Genomic DNA, 21,127 nt, shown 5'->3' with positions numbered 1-21,127 from the left:
GGTACATACAGCCTGAGACCCTTAATCTCAAAGTCACGGGTTCGAGTCCTACGTTGGACAGAATGATTCCTGCACTGCAGGGGGTTGGACTAGATGACCCTCATGCACGACCCCTTCTGCGATTCTATGAATCTAGCTCAAATTTACTGGTGTGAACACTGTGTCCTGTACTGAAGTCAGCGGGACTTAGGTCTGTGAACACACTGTCAAAACCTCTTTCAGTTGGGATGCAGTACGGTCTTGGAGGAAAATCCTAAACTCTTCTATGACGGCGCATAAGTGCTGCTTGCACTTCTATTGTTTATTTGTTTGTTGATTACATTTCTTTCCCACGCTTCACCATAAGGTGTCAGGGTGGGTTGGAAAAATATATATTATAAGATAAATTAAAGCAATATACAATCAGAAGGGTAAGGTGGGCTCTAAAATATATTTACCTCAGGGTCCAGAGGTGCGTCTTCAGCATACAGCAAAAGCTATACAGTGGTACCTCAGGTTAAGAACTTAATTCGTTCTGAAGGTCCGTTCTTAACCTGAAACTGTTCTTAACCTGAGGTACCACTTTAGCTAATGGGGCCTCCCGCTGCCGCCACTGCACAATTTCTGTTCTCATCCTGAAGTAAAGTTCTTAACCCAAGGTACTATTTCTGGGTTAGCGGAATCTGTGACCTGAAGTGTCTGTAACCTGCAGCGTCTGTAATCCGAGGTACCACTGTACAGTGAAGAGGCCAGAAACATCTCTGTGGGTGTGGCACCCAGATATTAGCATCTCTCTGTGTCACCTCTCTCAGTGGAGACTGCATTGTTATCTGCCTGCATCAAAACGTTCTGTGTGTGAGGCGAGGCCTGACGATGTGAAGGCTGTGCCAGAGGTGTTTTATCTCTTAGTGGCTCCTTCATACACTCAGTGCTGGATGATGCAGTCTCATAAATTAAGCACAGATATAGGCCCAGTCTGCACGTGTTTTATATTTAATATGAGAGCAAGGCATTAGCGGTGATGGCTATGCTCTGCCTTCACAGTTGGAGGCAGCAAGGTTTATGGGTACCAGTTGCTGGAAAACCACAGGAGGGGAGAGGGCTTGAATCCTGCTTGCAGATTTCCCACAAGGCATCTGGTTGGTCATTCTGAGAACAGGATTCTGGGCTAGATGGGCCATTGGCCTGATTCCAGCAGGCTCTTTTTATGTTCATAAAATGTACCAGGGGAGTTTTGGATGTTCTTAAAATTGAATAAAGTACCTTCCTTCCCAATAGTTACTAATGATAAAGCTACCCATACAGTGGTACCTCAGGTTACAGACGCTTCAGGTTACACACTCCGCTAACCCAGAAATAGTACCTCGGGTTAAGAACTTTACCTCAGGATGAGAACAGAAATCACACGGCAGCAGTGGGAGGCCCCATTAGCTAAAGTGGTACCTTAGATTAAGAACAGTTTCAGGTTAAGAACAGACCTCCGGAATGAATTAAGTTCTTAACCCAAGGTACCACTGTACCATGTGATTGGATTCCTTGGAAAAGTTTACAAAATTGGAAAAAGAGGTGACCGCATAATGCTAGTGCATTCTTTAGTGAGGATAAGGGACACGTCATCCTTATGGAGGGACACATTTTGGTTCATCCCTACCGACATCCACAAATAATGATAATGATAATGATAATGATAATGATAATGATAATGATAATGATAATGATAATGATAATGATAATAATTTAGTATTTATACCCCACCCATCTGGCTGGGTTTCCCCAGCCACTCTGGGTGGCTTCCAACAAAATATTAAAATACAGTGGTCTGTTAAACATTAAAAGCTTCCCTAAACAGGGCTGCCTTCAGACGTCTTCTAAATCCTTTGATATGAGATTACACCCTATCATCATTAAAAAAAATACAATTAAAAGAATGTATAGTGCCTATTCATCCAATTCAAGTGCTGTATGTCATAACCATGGCTGGAATTTTATATGCAAAGTTTTGGAAAGGTACTTGCAAACCTAGTAAGCCGGATTTATTAAGGAGACTCTGGGATAAATTCAGTATTATAAAGTTAACTGCTATGCTTGGAGATAGAAAGATTTACTGAAGTTATAAATAGCTGGGACTTAGTGACCCAATATGTGAAAAAGTCCTAGTAATCTCATGAACAGGAATAGATTGTGTGTGTTTTATGATGTAACAAAGTAGTTCCTCTCCTTCCTGTACTGTGACCAGGTTGTGACTGATATTTAATATCTGAAATGGATCTATTGTATTTAATATCTATTTAGTATTATTCATCTAACTTTAAAATGTCTTTAATGAATTGAGATATTGTGTAGTGAACTAACATTATGTGAACAGAAATGTATTTTACTATTGTGTATTTGGCATTTTTAATATAGTCATTATATTTATTAGTATTTTATTGAGATTTTTAAAGGGGAGAATAACCTCACATCCAGTCTACACTTTCACATAAATTAACCCGAACACAACTTGTACAGCAAATGTCCTTAAAATGCAGGTGATTAAATGCTTAGCTGCAGCAGAAGGGTTAATGGAAGGTGAAATAAATCTGAATGAGATATGAGAGATGATCTGGGTGGAGTGAAAAAGACCAGGCCATCCACGCTGCGATGCAGAGAACAAGGTCAAAAGGATGCTTTTCTTCTTCTGAGAACTGGACTACACAGGACTAGATATACTACATGGGAACAGCCAATCAATGCATGATAATAAAAACTAAGGCTTGATCAGCTGCTCACAGATCTATACAGGGAAGATTAAAACAGCTATCAGTGCAGAAACTAGGGGATAATATAGCACCATGCCCAGTTGCAGCAGAACATTAACTGAGAAGCCAGAGTATAGCCATCCAAACCACACACTTCTTTCAAAGCTATCCAAGCCACACTTCTTCCTGTGGACGTGAGTTCCACAGTTTAACTACGCACTGCACTTTCTTCTTGCTTTTTCACAGCTCTGACTGGATCCCACCCCCACCACCAAAATTAAGGCAGTCAGCACCAATGTGGCTGCTCTTCCCCCAAAACTAAAAAGACATGTGAAAAAGAAGAGTTAGAAATCAACTTGATCAAACCTCAACCGATTAAAATCCTAGCTCACCCATGTAAATACAGGGAAGGCCATAGGCACCGACTCCATGGGGCCTGAGGGGGCCTGAGCCCCCTCAAAAATTCGTTTGGGGGGGCTCTGCCCCCCAATAATTTAAGAAAATTATTAGTTATATTATGCTTTGTAAAATCACAAAATTATGTTGGTATTTTTTATTTTCCTTGTTTGACGATAGTTACCTTTTAAAATACATTCAGTAATGAGTTAAAACAAAGCCACTCCCGATCTAGAGAGGGGGTGGGGTTGCGGGCTCTCGACCCATCAACAATCTCGCGGGGCTGGCGTCAGCCCCGCGAGAAGCGGGGATTCCCCCTAGCTCATTAATATTCACCGCCCACGGCAGCAGCCAATCGGCTGCCGCAAAGGGCGGGCCCTCACAGGTTCACTTAAGGTCGGGGCAGCCCGGGGCTCGCCCCTTTCGTTCCCCCAGCAGCAGCGGTTTGGAGGTCTTGGGCCCCCCCAATATTTTTTATAAGTCGGTATGGGCCCCCGCTCCCCCAATATTTTTTATAAGTCGGCGCCCCTGGGGAAGGCAGATACCCTCCTACCATATTCTACTCCCTCACTGCAGGGAGATAAGCACCACTAAAATCAATGAGACTTATTTCCACATAATGAGCATTGGATATGTTCACATGCCTGCGTTTCTTTTGCTTTGCTTTTCATCGTAGCAGCATCTGCCACCCTCTCCCAAAACTCCACTCCCCGCACATTTTGGTGAACCAAATGGAGAGCTTTAAAAAACAACAACTTGGGGAATTAATAAAATGGGTATCAACTCAGCATATGTGGACGCAGTGGTTTTGCTAAACACAGGAGCGGTGGCGCTGTGGTCTCTAAACCACTGAGCCTCTTGGGCTTGCCGATCGGAAGGTTGGCGGTTTGAATCTGCATGACAGGGTGAGCGCCCATTGCTCTGTCCCAGCTCCTGCCAACCTAGCAGTTTGAAAGCACGCCAGTGCTTCTGTCATGATGTCCCATTGTGCCATTAGCAGTTTAGTCATGCTGGCCACATGACCCGGAAAGCTGTCTGCGGACAAATGCCGGCTCCCTTAACCTGAAAAGCAAGATGAGTGCTGGAACCTCATAGTCAAGTTTGACTGGACTTAACTGTCCAGGGGTCCTTTACCTTTTACCAAATATAAATTTTGGGGCCTGTGGTTTCAGTTCAGCAACTGGGTGCTAGAATGGCAGAAAAGCCACAGAAAAACGGCCACCAGCGCTGAAGTGAATGGTCATACCAAATGTTGGTATGGAACAATGAATGCTGCCAGTGGGTGTTTTCCTGACTTGATGCAAACAAATGTGCATTTGAAATCCCAGCTTGGAATGTTTGTATCTGAAATAGAGATGGACTGTTGAATGTTGGTTCGTTTGATATGATATAAGTTGTTTATTTTAAAGGTATTGTGACTTTTTATATTGGATCAGATTGTTACTATTAATGTTTGGTGTTTTATTATGTTTTTATGTGTGTTTTTATGTGTTCGAAGCCGCCCAGGTGGCTGGGGCAACCCAGCCAGATGGGCAGGGTATTTTTATTTTTATTCCTATTGGCTAAAGCAGCCTTGCTCCTGCCCACTTCTCCACTAAAAATTATTGTCAATATTCCAACACCATCCTGCAGCCTGGGAGTCCCAGGCCCTTGTTTTCTGGTCTCAGTGTACTTCCACTCCGAGAGACAGGTGAGCAAAGTGAGGACGTAAACCTGGGTTTCCCACATTCAGACCCAATTCTCTATCCCAACACTATACAATGCTGTTCCCAATCTAGGAGTCAAATCCTCAGTTCTCAGAGCCAAACTAGATATGATGGGGCAGTTGATTTATGTGTCTGCCTTGTTTAAATGAAAAACAGAGCAGAGAAGGAAATCAAACCTACCACCTCCCCTACTTTTCCTTTGCTGTGCTCTACGGTTTAAACCGACTTTATCCCAGCCCAATTCCAATCACAATTATATAGTTAATGGCTTAGGCTGCCTTTTAAGGAAGTACTTATCCCCCAGACATGGACCAATCAGGAGAGAAAATTCCTTAAAGGAATGGAGCACAATGTGGTTACATTGGGGAGAGGATGGTTTTTGCTTACTTTCCCCGCATTCCTGTTGGGTGTTGTGGAACGACATTTCCCATCATCCCCAGCCAGCATCACCAATGGTCAGGGATGCTTATGTCTGGAAGCCAACAGCATATGGAAAGCCATAGGTGAACCACTCCTGATGTAAAGGCTACCTCTACACACACAAACTACTGTATATGTGAACAGGGCAGATATATTGATAGTGCAAATGCGCCTGACCTGTCCCATCAAGTCTGACTCTAAAGTGAAGAGTTTCACGTCTTAAAAACTGCTTGTAAAAGAGAGTTTTGCTATTAATCCAGTAATGGGCAGATACCTCCATGTGGTCTACGACCAACTATGAGCATTGGATTTCTGCACTGAGTTACAATATGAAATAGAATCCCAGAGAAAATGGGCAATAATAATCAGACGTTTCCATTAAAAACAAATTAAAAATCACAGCGACTGAGAAGGCAATCCAAAAGATTAAACATATAACAAGATAATATTTGGAAATATTTTATCATTTCTGGACAGAGCAAAGAGAGATTGAGCAGGAGTGACACAGTCATTGCCACAATAAGTTTCCTGCCAATGATGCTTAGTTTTATTTATTAACTGTTGCATTCCAAAAAAAGCAGGAGGGAGGGAGTACATTTAGAAATGTCAGGACTGGGCAGATTTCCAACAAGACCATGTGCAATAGATAAATGATGCTGTTGGCAACCTGAAGGGGTCTTGAAGCTCCTGAAGAAAGAACAGTAAGAAGATCACAGTAAAACGTACTGCATGCCTTTATATTGAATAATATGAACAACCCTGAAACTTGCTTTTCTTTAATCTGATTTTCTTTCCTTTTTTGCTTTTATGCAGTGTGTTAACTTCTTAAAGCGTGGAGCCAAAGAACCACCAGCAGCAGCAGAAGATGCTTACAGTGCCATTCCAGATCCCTTGCACAAATGCAAATGGCAGACTTCTCATAGTGAAGTGCCACAATGTATTGGGGGTTGTAGTACAATGTGAGAAGCATGGTGAATTAAAGAGAATGAGGCATAGAAACTCACCATAAAGGTCTCAAAAAGAGCTTTTACACTCTTGTACTCTATTAAATTCCATTAGCCAACTCCAAACATGAATACATGAATAAACAACCAGCAATCCATCTCATAACCTGCAGCGATCCTCCAATCTGGAATGAATCCCTTTTTTAAAAGTGTGTGAGACCTTGTATTCATCAACGGTGGCTGCAAAATTCTGTACTTGGCCTGCTCTTAGTTTAACACTGTTCTGAGGGTCGACATTAGCTCCACAATTCCATAAACCCTACAGAAGGCTGGTTGACTTAGACCAAGGGTTCTTAAGCCCTTTTCTTTCAGTAGTGATAAACCTGTGTCTCCGCTGCCTGGTGCAGATGGCAGCCCGGAAGATGGAATATTATCCCATGGGAAAGCCAGCCAGCCAGCCAGCCAGCCAACCACTTCTACATATAGAAAAATGGCATGTCAGAGAGAAAGCTAGGCTAGAACCCTTGACCCCAACATCTAATTTTCTATGTAGATGCTGAAAGAAAGAAAGAAAGAAAGAAAGAAAGAAAGAAAGAAAGAAAGAAAGGAAGGAAGGAAGGAAGGAAGGAAGGAAGGAAGGAAGGAAAGAAAGAAAGAAAGAAAGAAAGAAAGAAAGAAAGAAAGAAAGAAAGAAAGAAAGAAAGAAAGAAAGAAAGATTCAGTCATGACAAGACACTACTTGTTCACATTGGCCTGGCCTGGGCATAGGGTTACCACCTCCCTGAAAAATAGGCTTAATTATAGGCTGCTGGTGACCTCAACCTCCTACTCAGCTTAAATGACAGATAATGGCAAAGTTTAGGGGTGCCCACTGTGGTGCCCTGCAGATGTTGTTGTACCCTGAGGTGTGTGTTGTACGCCAATGATTTGAAACCTGTGGCCCTTGAGATGTTGACAAGCTTCAGGTCTCAACACCCTCAGGCAGCAAAAGCCAATGGTCAGGACTGACAGTAACTGTGGTTCAGTAATGTTCAGAGGACACCAAGCGGTCCAGCCTAGTTACTCTGTGCCTCTGGTGGTGACTGGACTGCCAGTGAGCTAAAGGGAAACACACGAGGCCTAGGTTTTAACAGGTTCATTTCCGTAATGCTAAAATATGGTTTAGCATTGTGTCTGAACTATTTTATTTATTGTTTATACCCTGCCTTTTTGCATGACGGGACTCAAGCCAGCTTACAGATAGAAACAAGAAAACATGGCGGGGGAAATAAAAAACCAATTAAACATTAATGGAATTGAAACTATATACATACATAAAATCTGTTGGAAACATACAAATTATTGCAATAAAAACAGCACAGCATTGGCCCTTTCATTAAAAGCAGTTAGTTCCCCCAAAAGCCTGTTGGAAGAAGAAAGTCTTCACCTGATAATGGAAGGACAAGGAAGGAGCCAGTCTGGCTTCTCCAGGGAAGGAGTTCCAGAGTCTGGGAGCAGCCACTGATCGAGAAGGTCCTTTGAAGAGGGCCAAAGTATTCACCCACCTCCCAAAACAGGGTAGGAACGTTTGCATATATTGCGACAAATACCGGAGCGTGCATGTGTGCCCACGTGCTCATGCGCACAATGCCTGTGTGGGAGATTCTGTGGGGAAATGCAATGCTAAGCAAAGCAAAGCTAAGTGGGGTTTATGGGGAGTGAGCTGCATCAAAGCTAATTTAAGTTCATATATTAAAAATTGAATTTGTAATATTGCAAACCAGGAGCACAATCTTCTTTATGTCTACTTGTGTTCATGCCTTGCTGCATTGTGTTCCAACCATACTGCAGGTAAATATGCACAAATTGCATCTGTGCCTTTTTAGCTGATTTGCCTTCATCCAGACAGATATTTGGAAATAAAATGTGCATTTCATTTGCTGACGTCATATTTGTGGATTTCACAATCTACTTATCCAGATAAGTCTTGAGCTATTTTACTTTAAATACTGTGGCACTGGACACAATACGATCAAATATAACCAGTTTTAGCAAACGGCAGCTGACCTTGGTAACTAAGGTGCCTGTTTTCACAAAGCAAAGTGGCTCAAATATTCCCCACACATGCTGTTGCTCTGGAAGCTGATTCAACGGTATTTAACATACCTGCATATCATATCTCAGAGGTAGATATGTCAGGCCTTCTGCTACGTAAACAAAACTCGCTTTTTAAAAACCAAGGTGATACACTAAGTCAAACAAAAAAATAAACTGAAATATAATTAAATAGGATACTTGTGCTTTGCACAGAAAATGGTCTACAGGTGTGTGATGGGTAGCTCTATCAGTGAACCTTAGTGGGGGCTAGATCTACACAGCTATAAAAAATACTCGGAAAACGATCTGCAAAAAACTGTCGTAAAGCTCACAATTGAAAATATAAAATAAAAAATTCCTTCCAGTAGCACCTTAAAGACCAACTAAGTTAGTTCTTGGTATGAGCTTTAGAACTAACTTAGTTGGTCTTTAAGGTACTACTGGAAGGAATTTTTTATTTTGTTTTGACTATGGCAGACCAACAAGGCTACCTATCTGTAATTGAAAATATAATTGAGTTGAGATTTCAGCTCTACAGCTCCCTCTAGTGTCACAGTGTTATAATGCATTTATAACACCATATTTTGACTAATAAATATAGCTGAGTCCAGGGTCTGCCCAGCTCATGAACCATGAATCTGAAAACAGCTCAAAACTCTGAGGAGGGTGGAGGAGAAATGCAGGGAAATATACAAAGCAGCACAACAAATGCTTCCTTGTCGCTAGAATCCTCCCTCCTTACTGCCTAGGGTTGGTATATTTTCCCCTATCCCATTCTCACTGAACCGCAATTCATGCAAATGATGTCAGGACTGGTTTAAGGTGCTGTTTTGACCTTTAAAGCCCTTCACGGCCTAGGACCCTCGTTCCTACGGGACCGCCTCTCCTGGTATGCCCCACGGAGAGCCTCAAGGTCCATAAATAACAACACCCTAGTGGTCCCAGGCCCTAAGGAAGTCAGATTAGCCTCAACCAGAGCCAGGGCCTTTTCAGCTCTGGCTCTGGCCTGGTGGAACGCTCTGTCTCCTGAGACCAGGGCCCTGCAGGATCTGATTTCTTTCGGCAGGGCCTGTAAGACAGAGTTGTTCCGCCTGGCCTTTGGCTTGGAATCAGCCTGGTCCCCTCCCCCTCTTTCCTTTTCCTTCTGTGACGGAAGCCCTATTTGGGGACTTCCCTGGCTTTTTTCTGGCCCACGTAGGACCAGTCTGGATAGTTGGCCTTGGTGAAGATTTGACGTTTTCTCTCCCCCAAAAGTTTTTGATCTGGGCTTCCACTGAAATGAGGCTGCATTTTAAGTTGTATTTTAATCCTGTTTTTAACTTGTATTTTAATCAATTGTTTTTATACCTGATGTTAGCTGCCCTGAGCCCGGTCTTGGCTGGGGAGGGCAGGGTATAAATTATTATTATTATTATTATTATTATTATTATTATTATTATTACTCCTAGCAAATAATTGCATGTCGGGCTGCTGCTTCTAGCTCACCTAGAGGAATTAATGGCACCTCATTAATTGCTCTTACATTTTCCTTTTCAAAAGCACATTTGCTCAAACGGTTTGGGAGGAAAGAGGATGCAGCGTGTGAGGTAGCCCCATCAACCAGCTCTTATTTCTCTAAAGAACAGTCCCTAAGAATATATACGATTCCACTCAAGCTTCTAGTGATTTGTCTAAAGTGCACTTGCCCTCCTGCTTTGCTGGAGAGTTGAGCAAGGTAGTAATTTATCCCTACTGCAGCATCTTGGACTTATTGAGAGCGGGTGCCATAGTTAACCACAATGGGTAAAAAAACAACAACCCTCCCACCACTCACATTCACTTAGCTGGCGTAAGAGCTTGGCAGAATCACGTCCCTTTCTGCCAGACTCTCTGTTCTTCCTCCAATCGGCCCTCGTCCACGTACGGTTACTTGGCTTCGCTCAATGGGCATGTTTCCAAAATCTAAACACCGCTGGCACTTGTTCTCAAGATAGAAATGTTACTGAGTTCTCACTGGCATTGATGCCAAAACAACTTCTAAAGTTACAAGGCCGTGGGATGCTATCGGGGTGGATGCAGCAGATATCCCAGGCAAGCACAGAGTAAATATGGGGCTTTATTTATTTGTTGTTGTTTTTTAAAAGCAAACCACCAAAGCGAAGCAGAATAGAAGCAGAACTGTTACACCTGCAGGGACTACAGTGGTGCCTCGCAAGACAAAAATAATCCGTTCCGCGAGTCTCTTCGTCTAGCGTTTTTTTTGTCTTGTGAAGCATCCCTATTAGCGGCTTAGCAGATTAGCGCTATTAGCGGCTTAGCGGCTATTAGCAGCTTAGCGACTAAGCGGCTATTAGCGGCTTAGAAAAAGGGGGGGGGAGGAAAAAGACTCGCAAGACGTTTTCGTCTTGCGAAGCAAGCCCATAGGGAAATTCGTCTTGCGAAGCGCCTCGAAAAATGGAAAACCCTTTCGTCTAGCGGGTTTTTCGTCTTGTGAGGCATTCGTCTTGCGGGGCACCACTGTATTTCAGTATATGCTGTTCCTTCCCAGCATCCAGCTCAGTCCTATGCTCATTTCCTTCTGCATTCAATGGGCAACACTCTCAAATAAGGAGAACTGAAGTCCTGAGAGAGTGCCCCCTCCCTTACCAGCTTGTAGGTCATCAGCTAAGGTGCTTCTCTCCATTTCCTCCTTGCTGGAGGTGAAGAAAGTAAAAAACAGTGGGAGGGCCTTTCTTTGGTTGTTGTGACGCCCCCATTTGTGCAACGCCCCTCCCTGCAGTCGCTTGCTTGCCCCAATTATTTTCTTTCAAGCTTCAGGCAAAAACTTTTTTCTATTCGCTCAGGCTTTGCAGTTTTAGGCATTTTAAAAATAATAATTGTTTTAAAAAGTTTTATTTGCCACTTGCTGTGTTTTGCGTTTCTATTATTGTGTGGTAAAATGCTCCTGAGAGAATTTTGGTGAAGGGTTGTGTGTAAAGGAATAAATCATTTTTAAAAGGCGCATACGACTGTGTGTTCTGATCCTTTATATACCTGTTCGGAATTATCATCATTCTACAAGGAAAGGGATACAGGGTTTGCAACCTGGTTTTCATTTCTTTCCACTCATGTGATGGGCTAAGAAGGATCACTCCAAGACGAACACCCAACAAATCATGCTCAGTCTGGCTGTACCAGTGGAAACTCATAACCATAGGTATCTAGCCAGATCAATTTTTAACTCTGATTGTTAAATACAGTGGTACCTCAGGTTACAGACGCTTCAGGTTACAGACTAGGCTAACCCAGAAATAGTACCTCGGGTTAAGAACTTTGCTTCAGGATGAGAACAGAAATTGTGCTCCGGCGGTGCGGCAGCAGCAGGAGGCCCCATTAGCTAAAGTGGTGCTTCAGGTTAAGAACAGTTTCAGGTTAAGAATGGACCTCCGGAACAAATTAAGTACTTAACCCGAGGTACCACTGTAGTGCAAGGCAGAATCAATTTGATTTTTGTTAGTTTGTTGATGCTATGGAGACAGTTTTCAAGGACAGCTAGTGTGGTGCAATGGTTAAGAGGCTAAGACTAAGTCCTGGGTGACCAGGGTTCAAATCCTGGCTCACATATGAAGTCCATGGGCCAGTCACTATCTTTCAGCCTAACCCAATGCACAGGACAAAATGGAGAGACACAAAACTGCATGCATCACCTTGAGCTCCTTGGAGAATGTAATTTAATGGGTAAAAAAACCCATGGATGACCTAACCAGGAAACAAAACTGTGGCTAGGTGACTCAGGCTGCAACCCCTTATACTTAACCTGGCAGCAGCTCTCACTGAACTCAATGAAATTTACTTCTGGGCACACATGCATAGATTATGTTGCTGTGCAGCTACTCAGGGCTCAAGTACTAGGAAGCCCGTGCCAGCTGTCCCCACAGATTTTGAAAACAGCCAGAAACTTTAAGTCATTAGGGAAGGGTCACACTACACAATTGTTGCAGTAACAATTCTGCCACATGGGGCAACAGATCTTATTGTCCAGGGCAATGTCTTTTCTTTATGTTGGAAAATATGAAATTTTACTGAGCTTAATATCATGAATTGCAAAGATTTAATGTGGCAATTTAATTGTAATGGATTGTAATGGATTAATTCATGGGTAGGCAAACTAAAGCCCGGGGGCCAGATCCAGCCCAATCACCTTCTAAATCCGGCCCACAGACAGTCTGGGAATCAGCGTGTTTTTACATGAGTAGAATGTGTCCTTTTATTTAAAATGCATCTCTGGGTTATTGGTGGGGCCGGCCTGGTGTTTTTACATGAGTAGAATGTGTGCTTTTATTTAAAATTAATCTCTGAGCTATTTGTGGGGCATAGGAATTCGTTTAGCCCCCCCCCCCAATATAGTTCAGCCCCCCTCCCACGGTCTGAGGAACATTGGACTGGCCCCCTGCTGAAAAAGTTTGCTGACCCCTGGATTAGTTCCTTCAACCTTTTGAATTTTAATATTTTAACCTTCTGTATATTATTATTGTTGTTGTTGTTGTTATTGGTATATTTTAATGTGAAGATACATTTTGGTTCTTTAAGATTGTATTAGTTGTATACTTTTCTGTGGTTGATATGATGGTTGAAATGACAATAACTATGAGAGAACCTTATCGGTGAATTACATTGGTGGACAAACAGAATTTTACAGGTTTAGAATCCGGATGTGAGGCAAGAATCCAAAAGTGGCCAAGTTGTTGGTTTGAATACACTGCCTTGCTTTTCACTGTTTGCCTCACACATTATTATTTTTTTGGATATTCACTTTGATTTCTATTTTCCTTTTTTTTGGTGCTCCCACTTCTCTGCCCCAATTTTTGCCCACTCCAGCCTCAACTATCTACCATCTGCTTCTCTTTCTCCTCTTAACAGCTTACTCGAAAAATCCTCTCCTCTCCTCTGCCCGATGCTTGTGCTCTTGCTACCACGACAAGCCCTAAGCCCCCCACATCAGTTGGGTGTTTGGATCTAATCCCTTCTGGATCTGAAGCACGTATACAGTATTACTTCCATGATTTAAGTAAAAGATGATTAATTTGGCCCTGTGCTTTTGACATACCAGATAAAGAAAAATCTAATTTTCTTTATCATGTGTTGCTCCTCAATGGATCAAAGAAATTATTAATTTGATGAACATATCAACTCTCAAGGGAAAGGATCTACTTTAAAAAATAATAAATCCTGTAATTTATTATTAGGCTCCTGGCTCTGTGCCTTATTTCTAGGAAACTTAAGCAGAAAAGCCTTGGGTTCATGAAGTTTTGCTGTTTTTCCACATTCATGAAAGCATCTTTAGGGCCACTTTAAATTCATCCCCAGCTATGACAGTTAGTTACTGGCTTCTAGCACATTGGAAAACCCAGTGCTCACTGTTCGTTAGGCATTAAATTAGAATAACGGATGCATCCAACAGCAACCCCCCCCCCCATCAACTCCGACTGTTGGGTCCGTGAGCTCAAAGAAAACATAACAGCTGGCTATCGATTGGCAGGGTTTTGGTGCCCCTGGGGTAAAGGGAAGAGAACTCAAAAAGCAAGATCTTGTCCCCCCAATTGTCTCGCCACATGGCGTGGAATTAATGCAGGTTTTCCTTTTGAAAAAGAGAAAAGTACAGAAGTTGAAACTCATTAAAGGTAGCAGATTGCACACTTTTGTTCCACACAGCCCCTGGGATATACATCAAGAGCGCTAATGCAATGGCCAACATATTTAATGTACACGCACATTTGCAAACATCTACTTACCAGTCTCATGTACATGTTTTTGTGTGTGTCGCTCTTATATATTGGGATGTTCCCTCTCAGGAACGGTGAAGAGAGAATGGAGAGGCCTTGCTTTCTCATTTGCATGTCAATGTCCCGATGCTTTCAGCTAAACCACAATCTTGTAGCAGCTGAATCATATTAATCAGACAAGCTTGTCCCTTTCTAGTTTCCAGTAATAAGAGACAGGTGGCTCGTCACAATGTAGTGAGGGTCTTTGAAAGGCAGCTTGCTCAGCAAACTGCTGGAGTGAGCGGTAATAATGTGGGTAATTAACATTCATGCTTCAGGACATATTGGGAAGGGAGGCATAAAAGGTAGGAAGGAATTTTGCTACATGTACTGATGAATAATTGGGCAGTTGTCGCTCAAGATTTTTTTGAAGACATGCCGAAAACTTTTCAGCTAAGTGGTTTAAAATGGAAATTCACAAGCTACTTGATTTGCATGAGAACAGGAGCCACCAGCATGATACCCATGGGTGCAGGAGTGCCCTTGAATTCTTTCCACAAAGCTACTTGAGGGCCCCCTTTATAATGAGGCAGGAAGGACAGTTCCCATTTTTTCCCTTGTAAAGTATATCGAGTTGAAGGAGGAAGTTGGAAGAGTGACACTCTTTCCCACTTCCTCTTTCAACTCTATGTGCTTTCCAAGACTCAGATTAATCCAACGGGATCCAACACATATCGGTCATGCCTAAAATGGGAGTTGCCTATACAGTGTAAAGAGCTGGGTGAGGATCCAAGTGTTTCAAATCCCACTGCGGTCACTGATTGATTCATTGTCTGACTGGAAACATGTCATGCTTTGTTAGCCTCCAGGGATGCCAACTTGAACAAAATATTGTGGGGGCCCAGGTAAGCCCCCCACAACATAATCAATCAAATGACGTGGCGCACAGACACCATATGAGTGGCAATGCCCATCAACTTTTGGGGAGGCAGCTCCCTCATATATTTTATTGTGGGGCAGAAACCCCTGTGGCCCCTAGGAGTTGGCTCCTATGTTGGCCCCAGTTCCACATCTGTAAAAAAGGAATACCAGTGTTACCTCTTACAAGTAAGTTTCAAAAATTAATGGCTAAGCCATATTGAGGACAGTACTAACTGTTAGTTTCTGTTTGCCACTGTGCAGCTGCTTAAAGTCACAAGGCTCAGTTTACATTCCAGGCTGTTGGAAGTCTCACGGGAGACGGGAGACAGATGTGATGTTACTGGTTTCCTGTTCCTTTGTTTGTTTCAGTTGCTCTCTGTCTTTCACAGAGAGAGGATGTATTTTTCTTTGCCGTCTGTATAGTTAGTAATAAAACTCCTAGCATGTAGCTTATACTATCTCATCCTTCCACATGCTGCTGGAAACTCTGCTGAATGGGGGATGAGCCTGGAGCCTTATCAGAGGCTCAGGTCGTTAATCAAGTCGGCTGGAAGACTCGGCTGGAGGAAGATGAGCTTTATCAGCTTGGCCGAGCGGAGATCCCGACACTAACTAGGTTGATGTAACATCTAAGTAATACAGTGGAACCTTGGTTCTCAAACTTAATCCGTTCTGGAAGTCCGTTTGACTCTCAAAACCATTTGAAAACCAAGGCACACTGGCGGAGGAAGAGGAGTGCAGGGGGAGCGCATCACCCCCGGCAGCGCGCTGCCGGTGGGATGCCATTGTGGCTGCCCCCCTGCCCGTGCTGGGCGCCACACCCCTGCAGGCAGCATGCCATGCCCCCAGGACGTGCAACACACCCCGGGATGCACGCCAGCCCCACCCCGCCTGCTCTCCGCCCCCCCCCCCGGTGCCAGAGCATGAAGCTCCGCTCCTGCCAAGGCACGGCTTCCAATTGGCTGCAAGAGATTCCTGCACTCAAGGGTAAGCCATGTTGAATGTTTGGCTTCTGAAAAACGTTCAAAAACCGGAACACTTACTTCCAGGTTTTCGGCGTTCTGGAGCCAATTTGTTCATCAACTAAGCCGTTCAAGAACCAAGGTATGAATGTACTCATGTACTACACTGGACATGTATTACTTAAGTTCCACAAACAAAGGTAATAAAAATCTATCTAGTTGCTGTTAGAAACAGAATGTTGAACCTTGGTCTAAGCCAGCAAGAAAATTATTAAGTATATATATTATTATTATTATTATTATTATTATTATTATTATTATTATTTTAAAAAAAGGAAAAGGAAAAGCCAGCATTGTATTTCATGTTGTAACCCTCAAACATAATATTCTTCTAAAGATATGTTTGCTCCAGCAAACAAAGTGCATTTGCTTTAATAATAGTAAACATAAAAAGAAAAGATAGGTCAATTCAAACAAGGCAAGGTCAAAACCTTCCCACCGATTTAAAACTACTTACCTTGCTTGCAGATGGGAGTCTGATGTTTAATCAGAATTCACAGCATCATTGTTATCTTCTATAAGATGCTTATTGTAATTATGTATGATACACACTCACACACACACACACACAAACTCCCTTCGTAGTTGACTTCTTGAAATGTGAATAACATTTGCTGTTCTTAAAATAACACACAGAAGCCCGGTCCAGTATGCTCAATGAATACTACTGTAAGTTCAAATTCCTGTTTAGCCACCTTCTTGTTTAGAAATAAGCATTTAAGCTTTGGTTCCTATCTGTAAAGCAGAGATTTGTGCAAGACGACCCAGACCCTTGTACTTAATACTTAGGGCAGCTTATTATGTAAGAGCTCTGTCGGTTAACAAAAGAGTGTTATGGAAATTATCAATATTAGTATCTCCACAGAAAACAGATCTCCAGAATAACAAAAACTTTTGTTTACAGACAGTGCTTTCCCTAATATTTGCAATGTTCATGGTCTTTTTTCTTGTCACAACTTTTTTGACTTAAGTCAAAATTATTCCCCTTTTATAAACAGGAAAAATGGGCATTTTCACACTTCACATTATTTAATCCAATTATCTAATGTAGTGTCAAGTGTGAATGCAGTATACAAATTTGCAAACTTTTGCATCATACAGACATATGCGGCGGCAGCCCACCCATGAGGCAGGCTAGGGCAACCATCTTGGGCAGCGGCATGCCAACCCCATGGCCAACCCACTGCCAGCAGCTTCTGGCAAGATCTCATGGAACGCACAAGACCTCGTGAGATTTCAGTGTGGCCTTGCTAGAACCTGCTGTCGTCACGGCTGCTTTGCAGGTACTGCATGAGTCAAATAATGGAGGGGGCAGTGGGGAGTGACAGGGCAGTGGCCGAAGTTCCTTCCTGTCCTGTCTCACCTCAGGCGGCAGAACAGGATGTACCGCCCCGAGAGATGTGACAGGAAACTGTAACTGCCTGCAGCTCCTGCTGAGTTTGGCACCAGATGTAATCAATAAATGGTCTTGAGGCTGAAAGATGACTTGCCCATGATAAATACTGTTAAGTTGTGGGTGAACATATCAGACGACACAGCAATTCTTCAAACAGTTCTTGTTTATTCACAGGCTAGAACTGAATTAAACTGAAGGGTTCAGCTAGCCTGCTTATATAGAGCTCCACTACAACGCAACAGTAACCACTTTCTGTAACTATCCAATCACTGAATTTCACTTTCATTCCCTTATTTGCATATGTGGACCTGAGTGAAAACTATCTACAGTATCCCCCTGCTGGCCCAGGGTGAGAACTTCAGTACATAACAGATACATCTGTCAGAGACACCTCTAGTCCATCCATTGACCATGCTTGCTGTTTTGTCTTAAAGACGGCTTAAAGATGCAAACATGTAAGCCACAAGAATCCAAGTCCTTACTTCACCTTTCCTTAACATTGGCTGAATAAATCCAACTCACAGAATCGTGTCCAGAGAGAAATTGCACAATGGAAAATCATTAGGAGCTATTAAGTAAGAGCAGATTAAAGTTCCAATAGTGTGATATAGGGATACTGGGTGTTTTTTCCCCTCAGAAACTAACACAAAACTTACAAATAATCCAAAGCACTTCTCTTAACAAAGTACGCTTTGGGTCTGCATGTAATGCAAGGAAACTACAGCTCCCCTTTCTACCCGCAATTCCCAAAAGCTCCTGCAGCTAGGTCCTGAAAACTATAAAATGCATTTGTCCTCTCAGCGCTCAGGGAAGTGTAGTTAATCTCATTTCAGAGACAGGGATCTGAAGGAAAGGAAGAGTAAGGGTCAGATTAATAAAGCCACACAGCAGCTCTTTTCTCTGTGGTGTTTCCAGCAGGCCTGCTGCCTAGGCAGATTTGCAAACTCATTCATCTGGCAAATAATAATAATAATAATAATCCTCTAAAATAAGGCACCCACTGGGTGTCGGCAGGAAAACAGCTAGGCTACATGCATGCATGCATGAGAGACAGAGAGAGACAGACAGAGAGAGAGAGAGAGAGAGAGAGAGAGAGAGAAGTGGAAGCTGTAGTTCTATGAGGAGAATAGAGGTGTCATAACAACTCTCAGCACCCTGAACATATTATTGTTAGTTCATTTCATTATTTATATGCCATCCAACTGACATCCATCAACTCTGGGTGGCTTCCAGCAAAATATAAAGCACACAAACACAAATCAAACATTAAAACCTTCCTTATACTTCCCCATACAGTGCTGCCTTCAGATGTCTTCTAAAAGTAATATAGTTCTTTGTCTCCTTGACATCTGCTGGGAGGGCAGGTGCCACTACCGAGAAAGCCCTGTAACTTCACTTCTCGCAGGGAGGGAACTCGGCGCTGGACCTCAGTGTCTGGGCTGAATGGTGGGGGTGGAGACGCTCTTTCAAACCACAATTCCCAGGATTCTTGGACAGAAGCCACAACTGAAGTGCCATCATACTGTTTTAAACGTAGTCCCAATGAGTTCGGACCCTGGTTTGGTTGGCCTTCAGGAAGCCTGTTGATCTGGAAAATTTCTCCAGGTGAGGTGGGACTGACATTATTTCAAGAGGAGATGTACCATGTACTTCTGTACTCCTTCCCATGTCCATTGAATGAGGAGGTGTTGTTCTGTGACAGAGGCATGTGTCGAGGGGTGGGGCTCCTCTGTTCAGTCCCTTCTGGAGCGGGGTTATGTAAATCCCTCTATGAAAAGCAGGCATGGGCAGAGGAGCACTTTCAAACAAGAGGCCCCCATCTACATGCCTCACCCACATCTTGCTCTCCCCTGAGGCAGATCTGTTACAAGCTCCAATTTGGAATATTTATCCTAATTTGGAGAAAATCCAAAGTCTTCCGTCAGATTCATGTTAAATTATGTAGAAAACCCCAAAGCTGGGTGAAAATCCATTGAAGAACGATAATGTGTTCTCCCCACCCCCACCCCAGGGCACCTTCTTTTTATTTACAGTGTGTAGAAGGCAATTAGAATTTAAATGTATCATCATTTATGAGTCCTTATGATCAGCAGCAAGACAGATGCCTTTTTTTGTAGCTACTGCAACATTTCATCAATGCTGTTTAGAAGGATGGAGTCAAACACCCAGATCCTTTGCATCCCATTACTGCTTTTCTCCCCACCCCCACCCCCCCAAAAATCTGGGCAACAGTTCGATCCAGCTTCCCAAATACTAGCATACGGAGAAAGCCTCTGTGGTATAATATGAAGGGTTCAAAAAAACAACAACACCCTCATATATTTTAATGCAATTGCGGTCATGGATGTTTTTTGGCTTAGATATTTGTGTCTCTTCTCTGTAACATAGGTCATGACCAGTCCCAAGCCCAGTGGGAAATCCCAGTGAGTGGGAATCTCCATCCATCAAACTGAAAACAGTCTTGCAGCATGACCCTAAACATGCCTACTCAGAAGCCAGCCCCTCGGTATTCAATGGCGCTTACTCCCAGGTATGTAGGATCAGGACTGCAGCCTGAATCTGAAAAGAAGATCCACAGTATGCTCTCCAGCCATCGTGCTATTCAGCCTTCGCAAAAAACTGTCAGATAGGGGTGCCAACTTGAATGAAATATTGTGGGGTGGGCAGGTAAGCCCTGCCCCACATAATCCATCACATGACACGGGGCATGCACAACATTTGAATGGCAGTGGCTATCGACTTTGCGGGGGGGGGGGTGTTCCCCTCAAATATTTTATTGCAGGGGGCCGAAGCCCCGGCCCCAAGGACTTGGCTTCTATGCTGTCTGGCATATCAACACCTGCAACCTCTGATTTACTTTTATTTCATTTCATTTATTGACAGTGAGGTTCTGGAAATATTACTGAATTGGGGTCGACCTATGTAAGCTACACAAGGCCACCTTCCTAAACTCTGCTATATATCACCCACATTTCCAATAATGCGTAGTCTGACAGGTCAGTTCTCTTTTATGTAAGCCCATTAGGGTGAAAGGCCAAACCAATTCTTTTTATGCCCCAGTGACACACACTCTCTCTCTCTCTCTCTCTCTCTATATATATGCACAGTTTTTATTATTTTTACAGTTGCCCTTCACTTGTACTGACTTGCAAGCTTCACCAGGCACTGTCCTTGAAATATGCTCAGAGTCACCTGGGTGCAGAAGACATGAAAGACTTCAAGATTCTGGGAATATTCTTAAGGCCTCTCGGGGAAGCAACTTTTGCAAAAAGGAAAAACACACAGACACGCAAATGTATTATTTATGGCTGATGCCAATGCAGCTGCAAAAGGCGCTTTCATATTTAACCAAGCAGATATCCTGATGCAGCACAGCGTATCAATCATCTTTATATTCATACGCCATACGAAGATTGCAGTAGGATAGCAATATTTCCCTCTCGGAACGCACTTCATGTGGTTTTTTCATTGCCTGAAATACCCTTTTGCCAGTCAACTGGCTTTTGCAAATGCCCACTTGCTGCTTTGCAAACTTCGTGGCCATTATCAATATGGATCTGAACATCTGCCCAAGAGGACTTTTGGAGGGGAGAAGTGGGTAGTTGGGGGCAGTGCTTTTTTCCCTAGAAAAATAGGTACCGGTACTCACCATGAAGCTGTTACAGTAAGTGTCACTTTTTAACAACAATAACAACAACAAAGAGGTGCCAGTACTCACCATGAAGTTGTTACCGTAAGTGCCACACTTTTTAACAACAACAAATAGAGGTGTTGCGTGCCCCTGGGGGGGGGACACTGGTTGGAGGAAA

Source organism: Podarcis erhardii (genome assembly GCF_964252035.2).
Source record: "Podarcis erhardii genome assembly, chromosome: 2".
In the NCBI taxonomy this organism is placed as follows: domain Eukaryota; kingdom Metazoa; phylum Chordata; class Lepidosauria; order Squamata; family Lacertidae; genus Podarcis; species Podarcis erhardii.
Note: the sequence above shows the minus strand (reverse complement) of the source record.